At 35.6% G+C, this 9,854-nt stretch overlaps 1 protein-coding gene across 22 annotated transcripts in view; it reads left to right on the top strand.

Annotated features, from left to right (window-relative positions):
- The window catches only part of LOC106884255 (zinc finger protein 385B), a 35,919-nt gene continuing 26,065 nt past the window's right edge, over positions 1–9,854 (top strand). For 16 of the 22 annotated variants that reach the window (XM_089351751.1, XM_052967602.2, XM_089351748.1 and 13 more), the window contains exon 1: positions 1–101. The gene's annotated coding sequence lies outside the window, so the exon portion shown is untranslated. Of the gene's footprint in view, positions 102–2,980; positions 7,533–9,854 lie in introns of those variants that run through there. The other 6 variants (XM_089351752.1, XM_089351747.1, XM_089351740.1 and 3 more) reach the window with 6 other exon arrangements.

Genomic DNA, 9,854 nt, shown 5'->3' with positions numbered 1-9,854 from the left:
GGACAGCCAATATTTCGTGGAATTGAAATCCAGACATTTCTATGTGATTGCTCGCCATAAACTGTAAAACTCTATAGAAAGTCCCTATATTCATAGAATTGGTAGGTGATTTTGGACATTTCTTAAAACTAATTTTACTTCCCAATTTCTTAAAACTAATTTTACTTCCCAATTTTGCGTAACTCCTCGGCTTTCTTTTGTTCTCTGACCTCCTCCCCCCCCCTCGCAATGTCGGCTATCGTTTTGTTCTCCTCGAACAATTTATCAGATTTTCTCCTCTTTTTTCACCATTATTTCCCTCTGCTTTCCCCTAATTAATACACATTATCTAACTACCGTTTTATACCTTTTGTTGTAATTAAGAAATACGTAGATTTCGTTGACAGATAAATGGTGATGAGCAGAAAAAAAGATGGAAACCCGAACCTCTTTGCTCGCCCCTTCTTCCCTCCTATTTTGAAATGTAACATTTAATTGATTCTATGTTAAACCCCCAAAAACACTTTTACTTTCCAAAATGCCTCATATTTATCAAAATATATTTTTCTCCGGTCGAAACAAGATGCTAACACATTGAATTGGGGAGAATATAATGGCACAGTTCAGATCTAAGCGCGATTTGCAATGTACATGATACCCCCTCCCCATTTGTAAACCTATTTCCGCCGGTTGCTTTTTTGTCTTGGACCATATATTCATAAATATATATATGTATATATATTACGAGTGTATATATTACAAGACTTGGCAGTCTATTTGTTGTAATAGTCGATTGTTAATTATCAAAATTAAAACAAATAATACACGATTGAAATTAACATTATTTTTGGTTGCTCTTTTTCTCCCTTCGTTATTTTTGTAGTTTTCTTCTTTTCAATTTAATTGTCTTCCCCCCCCCCCCCCCATCCTGCGCCGCCTTTTTCGTGTCATTTGTAATGTGTATGAAACACATCCTACATGATTCTGCAGCCAACTATTTTTCTTCACTAGACAACATCGAAATGATTGTGCGTCAATGCCGGCCTCCATCGCCGTCATGTTCTCTCTCCTTTAGAAGACATTACTAGCAACGGCGACACGGCAGATGGAACGGACGAGCAGCATTTACAACCAACACAAATATCATACGCACTTCGATATTTATATACTTTAATAATCGGTCATTATCAGCAATATATATCTATGCATGAAATATACATTTATAATTAGCATTTAGCCGGTTTAATTAAAACTCTGCCACTATTTCACTTCACTTTCATCGCTTCCCATCGTCTATCTTCAACAAAACCTACCCTTCATTATTTCTGCATTTTTCTTTCACAATCTAGGCCTTGCCTGCCATTTTAGTGACATTTCTTTATTTTTAAACCCATATCATTTTCTTGATACGATTTTACCGTCTCTTTTCTGTTTAAAAAATATCAATGAGGCTTTTTTTTTATAGCTGTATATTTATTCATTTTAGAAAATAATAAGTTTCCATTTTCACCTTAGTAATGAATTATCTGATAATCTTTAGATAGGAAAAATGTGGAGAAGTCGATTGTATTAAAAAAAATTTAAGAAATATAACACCTTTTCCTTTTCTAACGATAATAATAATAATGGCGGTAAAAACGTATAAGCAATTAAAATATGATCCTTTAATGGAAGGACCTGTGTGAGTGAGTGTATGATGTGCGGTATCTATCAGGGTGCTGGAGGAGAATGGAATGTCTAAACCCCCCCGACTTCATCTTCAATTGCCCGCCTTTCTCTTCTTTCTGACCATTTCAAATCAGTTCCATGTTAAGCAACATAAATAGCCGTGTTTGTCTAAATCTCTTCTTCGGTGTAAAATCGGTGATTTGGGTTAGGGTTAGATCAACTTCCTCCCTCATTTCTCATTTCCTTCACACTCGATTACCGCCACCAAGAAGTCAGCTTCTTCCTCCTCTTCTTTTTTTCTTCTTCATGACCGCGTATTTCCTCCACCTTCTTTTACATATAATCATCATCTTGGAATTATATATATATATATAATCGGGGAAAAAAAGTTAGTGGATGAGTGAAGGGCCGAAAGTTTCGTGTGTTAGCAATGTATAGTTTCACCCCCCCCCCCCCCCAATATATATAGGTTGAAAATTCGGTGTGTTTTGGAGAGAAAAGAAATTCTAATGTTACCAACAACGAAAAGAAATGTCTGTGTATCAATTTGATAGAGAACTGAGAGCTAACAGTTTCATACTTTTATGTTACTTTAACTCGGCTTATTTATAAAATAGGCCAATTTATCTCAGGCTTTGTTTTATGCGTTATATACGTAAAGCGAGGAAGGAAAAGAGAGAATGTGGCGAAATGTATTTCAGTCTAATTCGATTCAGTTTTTAAGAAATTAATGCTGACGATTGTGGAATATGAAAGCGACGGGTTTGTTTGATGTAAAGGAAATAAACAGTTTGCAGATATTCCCCTTGTTCTTCAATCTCTTCTTATATGATTGAAACGACCGGCGCCATTGAGAATACGCATGGCGAAAGGAGGAATGAAACATTTTGCGATACGTGCTGTGTATATATATATCTAGGCGTGTACTCATGTCTATTCCACGTGCCTGCCTGGGTGTATATATGCATGTATGTAACATGGAAATTGTTTTGTTTTGGTGCTGCTTGGTTTTTGATTTACCCTACTTTTTTTTCTCTCTCTTTTTTGTTATCTGATAGTGTTGGCATTATGAAATATTGAAGAACTGTCTGTTCCCTATTTCGTTTTGTTTTCGGTCTTTTTGATAAAGTAAGCTGGGCGAAAGTATGCCACTGTTTGTTCGTAATGTGTCTTGTATTCGAGTGAAGAACTCACTGCGTCGCAGAACATTATATACACGCATGTAGATAAATGAATTTTGTGTTATTTATTTGCTGGTACCTTTCTAGAAAGGTTCACCGAAACCAATATACATCCTCATTGTATATCGGTTTGTTTTTCTCTGATGTACGATTGTTGCTTTAGAAGAAAAACAGAACATCGAGTTGTAATTTACGAGTAAATTGCAACTCAATATATAAACATCGTTATATTCTAATTTAGTTTAAACGACTCCTAAAGCATGTCGATACCGATTGAATGAGAACCGGTGAATTCGATTGACGAATGGATTCGATCTAATCGTTTCATCCCGGTGTTTAAAAGCTTCAGTTTCCATTCTTGAGAGTAACCGATATTTCTTTTCACGTCCTTGAAACAAGTTATGGACGTCGTCACACGCGGTCGTTGTTACCTTGCTCTGTAAATTTAATCCTTCATGTTGGAATTAATCATTGCAGCTGATAAATCTACGAAGTTTTTCTTAGTAAAAGAAAAAAAAATTTCCAGAGCTAACCGTAAAACAGGTCTGATAGATATATCGATAAAAAAATAATTTGCTTTTGTTATTTTGGCGCTTAGCCATCAAGTTGTTAGCAATATTTCTTGTAAAATAAGAACGTTTTCTTTGTTCAGTTTCAATTCTCACACTAGATTCCAACCCCCTTTTTGTAATCTAAACTCATCTTGTTTCTTTGATTTTATTTCATTTCAATTGTGGTTGCTTTTTTTTCCCTTTCCAACTTTACTGTCAACCTATTCTTTAAGGAACCCGTGCCCATCACAGCCAGTCTCTGTTATCAATGAGATAAGGGACTGTTTGTTTACAATTCGTGTGATCTGTTACAAGCAATTATTTGACGTCCTCCAAGGTTCACAGAAAAGGATCAAACAATCTCTCGTCTCTTCCCAAGTCATAACTGAATGTGTCACATGTTCTCAGCCTCGGACATGCGCGATTTGCCCGGCGCCAAAAATTGTCACATAACACATTAACCATGTCGGTATATATATTGTTAGTTGGAGCAGCAAAATTGAGACACTAATAGCCTTTCCGTACAACTACTTCGCATTTTCATGCCTTTTTGTTTTTGTTGTTTTATTAATCCTCGTACATCTCTCCATAGTTGTGATGTGATTAAATAACCATAAAACATATATAAAACCTTCCCTTGTCAACGATTGACAGAAACCAGCGGAAGTTAATGTCTGCACATGGTGCTACCGACCAGCCTTGTTTCACATTGCAATTTAGATTTTATTCAAAAACACCAAACTGGCAGGATCGTTAGCACTCCGGACAAAATGCTTAGCGGTGTTTCTTCCGGCTCTTTTTATGCTCTAAGTTCTAATTCCGCCAAAGTCAACTTTGCCGTTTCCTCCTTTCGGGGTCGGTAAAACAAAGTAATCGGCCCCTCCCACCTTTAAAATTACTGATATTAGAATGTCAGTTTCGATTTAAGTTCGAATGCAAAATCCTTGCACCTACAATCTGTGTAACGAGCAAATTATTGTTTTAATTGATTGATTCTGTATCTAACCTGGTTCTAAGAGAAAATTGACATTTTAGGGTTCGTAGTAAAGTTATTTCGTTTTTGTATTTGACTTGCAACATTCTTGATGTGAATTCGTGTCTTTCAAGAGATTTTGTTTCAACAGACTTGAAAATTAGGATTTTATTATGTAAAATATGTTCCAGTTGGTTATAAATTGACAATTACAGATCTTTATTACCTATTTGTGGTAATTTCAAACTATTTTGTGTATTCATATTTGTTGGTGCCTATTTATAGTTATCCCATTAGCGCCTTCGGGACCTGATTAGTGCCGGAATATAAAAATATGCCGGTTTTAAAACAAGTTTTTTTTTTTTTTTTACTTTGGTATTCAAACACAACTATTTTATCGCTGGAAAAAAAAATTATACGAATGCATACTTAAGTGTCAAAACCACCCAACTGTAAACGCACAAGCCTCTGCGACACTTGTATATAATCATCATCGGTTTAACGTCCACTTTTCCTATGCTAGCATGGGTCGGACGGAATTTTCTGGAGGCGGATTTTCAACGGCTGGATGCCCTTCCCGTCGCAAACCGTCACTTATTTCCCGTGACTGGACATTTTTTTATGGAAATATGGAAACGTACTTTTTTGGGAATTGCTCGTCGTTTTCAATGGCTGTTGAATCGGCATATTCTCGAACCTTTTTGCTGTAAACCTTTTAAATTGCATCTAGTTCTGAAAATCTTCCCCCTCCCCTTATATTTATATTTACATCTTTATTCTTGAATGTAAATATTGACGGTAACGAATTTGAAGCGACCCAAACTGCAGGATTTGGGGAACTGTGTATTATCATCGTTTTAATGTCTACTTTTCCTTACACGCATGGGTCAGGCGGAATTCGTCCAGGCCAATATTTTACGAGCAAAGATACCTTTTCTGTCGCTAACACCCGCATGTTTTCCACGGAAGATTGGAAATGGACACCGCTTGTTTGTTGACAAGGTGGCACAAATGCATAACCACGTATATATGTTGGCGCAAACAGGAAAAATAGAACTCAAAATATGAGTATGTATATATAAATATTATTAATATCTAGCAGAAGTAATTGAGTGATTCAAGGTTTGAGAGTTTTGTGCTAAAATATATATTATATCCGATACCTTCTACTGAACATTGAAATCAATGTTTTTAGCAAGACATTAACACTAAGACCTAGTTCTTTTTAAGTGATCTAAATATGTTCTTTTAAATAGGCCACTCAATATGATTTCATATATGTGTGTGTGTGTGTGTCCAGTCTTACCATAGGGCCTAACGCTCAAACCAGAACGACTTTAAAATCATAGGTACAGTAGTACCTCAGTTTTCGAACAACTCTGATCGCGAATAGACCGTGCTCGTGATCAGAGGCGTTCGTAAACCGAGGTACGACTGTATTAAATGAATATGAGAAAGACAGGAGATCAAGTACGATGTATTAGTGATCAGGGTTGGTCGAAAACCGAGGTTCTTATTGCATCTGTATTGATTTCATAGCTTCATTTTCTCCGTCCACAATGTGCATCCTCTTTTCTCCTATTTGATTCCGAACTTTAGAGTTTGATCAAAAAAACTTCCATTAATTCTATATTGTATTCTGTATCTCTGGAATCTGGGGATAAGCATTAGTTGTTTGTATGTGATTTCAATAGCTTAAGGTTTTTTTTTTTTTTACTTAGTCCATAACCAGGACAAATTTGTCAAGCGAACGGGACAAATCATTCACACCGGGGTGTACAGTAGACACACACACTATATATATATATATGTAAAATATATGCAAGTGGCGTCTATTGGCCCTCCGTCGGTTACGACGACAAGGGTTCCAGTTGATCCGATCAACGGAACAGCCCTCTCGTGAAATTAGGTTGCAAGAGGCTGAGTACTCCACAGGCACGCGTGCCCCTAAAAGTTAGAGATTTCTACTTTCATTTCTCAATACCACCATCGCTTACCATAGTTCTGTTGAAATACAATGCTTTTTATTTAATTTGAATTTGAAAATAATGAAGAATTTAATAAGATACATTGTTAATTAGCTGACATTTGAATTAATTTAACGTTGTTTGAAAAGTTGACATAAACATCAATTTGAAAGACTTTGGAAGAGAAATTTGTGACCGGAGATCTCTGTTCGGACTAGAGTTTAACTATATAACAAGATGGCATAGCAATCAAAAGGAATTTCAAAAAGATGTGTCCTGGCTCTATATTTTATTTCATCGTGTCACCCAAAACTCGAAAATGTAAATTCTTAAGCGTTTCTTCTTCACTACATGCATCCAACAATTTCGGTATGGATCCCGTTATCAGGCGATCTATCAATAAAATGTTGGGTATTCATTATTACGGAATATTGGTAAATTGCGTTTTGTATTTAACGATATCGTCATAAGCTTACCACCAACCAACGGATACAATGTGTTCCAAGCAGAATGCATTATTGAATGAAAGCCAGGAGAGGTGGCGTTACCTTTCTTCCTTTTTTTTGCTTAAAAAACACCGGTTAAGCCAGTGTCCGTTGTTTAACTCTATATTGTAATAATTCGTTGAGGGGGTGGGGAAATAAAAACGGATTTCTTTCTTCTAACCAACATTCTGTAAGCTTGTTCAACCAATTTGTATTGAATGCACCCGTTTCTGCCGGACTCGGTTCTCTCACCGCCAGTTCTCCCGGAAAGTAAGACCAGTTCCAACGTCAGCGTCATTCATTGGCATATCTTTTCGACAGAATTAAATGACAATAATTGCAACAATTTGTGAGATTTTTCGAAGAACGAATCCGATCTTATGGATTTCCTATTTTTGTAACCATTGTAGGACTTTAAGAGGGATACGGACAGACAGACACAAACACACAACTATTTTGAAGTAGTTACGTATTCGTTCCAGTGATTCAGGAGAGCCAAGTTATTTTTATACATTCTTCATGATTGTTGGTTTCACTTTACTTTGACACTCGCTGCTTTCTTTGTTTTACCATTTAATGGTGAAGTAGAAGAGAAAGCAGTTTAATAATAAAAAAAACAAAACAATAAAGTAAGCGCAATAGTTGGAGATTATAAGAATTCTAACTAGGTTTGATTTGCCGAAATGAATCTATACTTCAAAACAGATAAACAATGCTCTCTCTCTCTCGTAAATATTCTTCGAATTTCTGTTTTGTGCACCCGAATCCACCTGTTCTTTAATGACCCCCCCCCCCCCCCCCCACACACACACATGTAATGCTTCGTCGTGAAAAAGTACTCGAGGTTTTAAAAAATCCAGTCAATTGTCAAATCGTTTATATATATGTTGTCAAAGCATATTTGGCACGTGGTGGTGGGGTACATCTGCGAATTTTGTTTTGGTTTTTCGGATTTTTGTGGCGTGGGGAAATTGAAGCCAGTCGGGAAATTGCTTCTGCTTACGTCATTTTAGAAATGCGATTGTATTTGTCTTTTGATACTGTTATTTTATGAAATAATTTGGCTTGGTATTGCCTCTTTTTGCCTATATGTACCTAATGTTACTCTATAAATTGTTCAGGCTGGAATAATTGAAATATGGTTCACAGATGTTGTTTGTATGTATGACGCAGTCTTATTAAGTTTCACGCTTACGTATGAAACCCAACAGTTTTTGTGTAATTTGTAAAGTAAATTACGTTTGCTCAACGTTTTGAAAAGAAGAGAAAAGCTCAATGAAGTGGAGTACACGATTAATTCATTTCGAAAGGATTCCCTTCGTTTCCGTAATTCGGGAAAGACTCCCTCGTGCTATTTTTTTTTTCATTTCTTATTACGCGGTCGCTTTCTTTCCATTTTATATCTTCTTATATAATATTTTTGTTGTACTTGTTTAAGGAATACTGTTACCTAAAAGAAATATTGAAGTTTGATATTGTTTCAGGCAAATGTTTTGTACAGCGTCATTTTATTCTTTTAAAGTCTGTAATCTGATGTTGTCTTGGAAAACACTGGACTCTTTAAGTCTAATTATTTATTTTAATTAGTGTTACTGGAATTTTGTGCAAACGACGTACATTACCTCGAAGTTCACACCTGGGTCGATAGAATGACAATCGGTAAATTCGATTGACTATTCAGTTTAATCTCATCATTTTTATTGATGTTTGTTTTGATTCTTGGTTTAAGACTTTTTTTTTTTACCTCACGTTACATGTGTCTGTCTATAATATTGGAACTGTGTTAAATCTGCAATTTCGATCCTTATATAATAATTCTTTGTAAAGTATAGATTTTTTAAAGGATATAATAAATACATTGAGTTTTTCAGGTTTTTAAAAAGCTATTGACACTTGATTTAGTATGTTGCCATTGTTTATTAATCGGTATTCCTTCAAAAATAAATCAAGAACTCTTTCTCTCTTCAATTTCCATTCCCATTAATGATTGCCATTTTCTCTCTCTGCTATAATAGCAACTTCGCTTTTAGGAACCGGTACCATTCACTGTTTCCCCATGAAAAAGGTGTCGAGATAAGAAACAATTTTGTTTCCAGTTTGGTGTGCTACGCTAAATGTAAACTGGATAACCACGAAAATAGCATTACTATTTTTGTATTATGTGTCCCATGCTAGTCTCGGATATGCACCTTTTATCCGGCTCCAAAATAATCGTCACCGCATTTAAAATGTTAGCTGTAGCAAACATTTGCCTCAGCACCAATCTGAACTCGTGTCCTTTTCTTCCACCATTGCATGCATGGCCAGGTGTTCTATGTGAACATCATGTCAACGATAGACTTATCGGTAGAAACAAATAATGCAGGATTTCAAATGCAGAATATTCCTGCACATACACTCAAAATTCCTGTGGCAATTGATTAGGTTAACCCTTTAAGTTTTCGTAAATTAAGCTCAAATTTGTAGACACAAAAGCTCCTTTCCGTCTCCATGGCATCATAAATCAAATGATTTTTTTTCCTCAATCCACAAAATGATTTTTGTTTTCCTACAAAATGAAATTAATTAAAATGAAATTAATTAAATGAAATTAAGCCAGTAGACAGACAGTAGTATCTGCTAGGTGTTTTCGTTATTTTCGTTGGATCCACCTAGTATTTTGTCATATGTCAACAAAGCATTCCTGTTAATTAACAAATGTATTGAATGTTAATAGAAAAGAAAGTGATTAACAACAAATACAGGAGATTAAGTTACTTAACTGCAAAATTATAGCTTTCATCAGATTTGACTTCTTGCCCTCAAATTGTTTTGACTTGATCAACTGGAAAATATTTTCTGACATGGTAAATTTTTTTACATTCGTCAGATCCTTGGAATGAAGAAGTGCTGGTACAAGGCCTTATTTTGGACGAGGAGTTAGTTGATTAAATCAATTCCAGAAGTCTGCGAGTTGATCTCAGCACTGTAACTAAATCTCACCAGGTATTTTGGAGCCTGTCTGTGGTCACTCAACCCACCAAAAATATCCAAACCTCTCAAATTACACC

This window comes from Octopus bimaculoides, chromosome 4 (genome assembly GCF_046866305.1).
Source record: "Octopus bimaculoides isolate indiv1 chromosome 4, ASM4686630v1, whole genome shotgun sequence".
NCBI lineage: Eukaryota > Metazoa > Mollusca > Cephalopoda > Octopoda > Octopodidae > Octopus > Octopus bimaculoides.
Note: the sequence above shows the minus strand (reverse complement) of the source record. Positions and strands in the feature narration are given on the sequence as shown.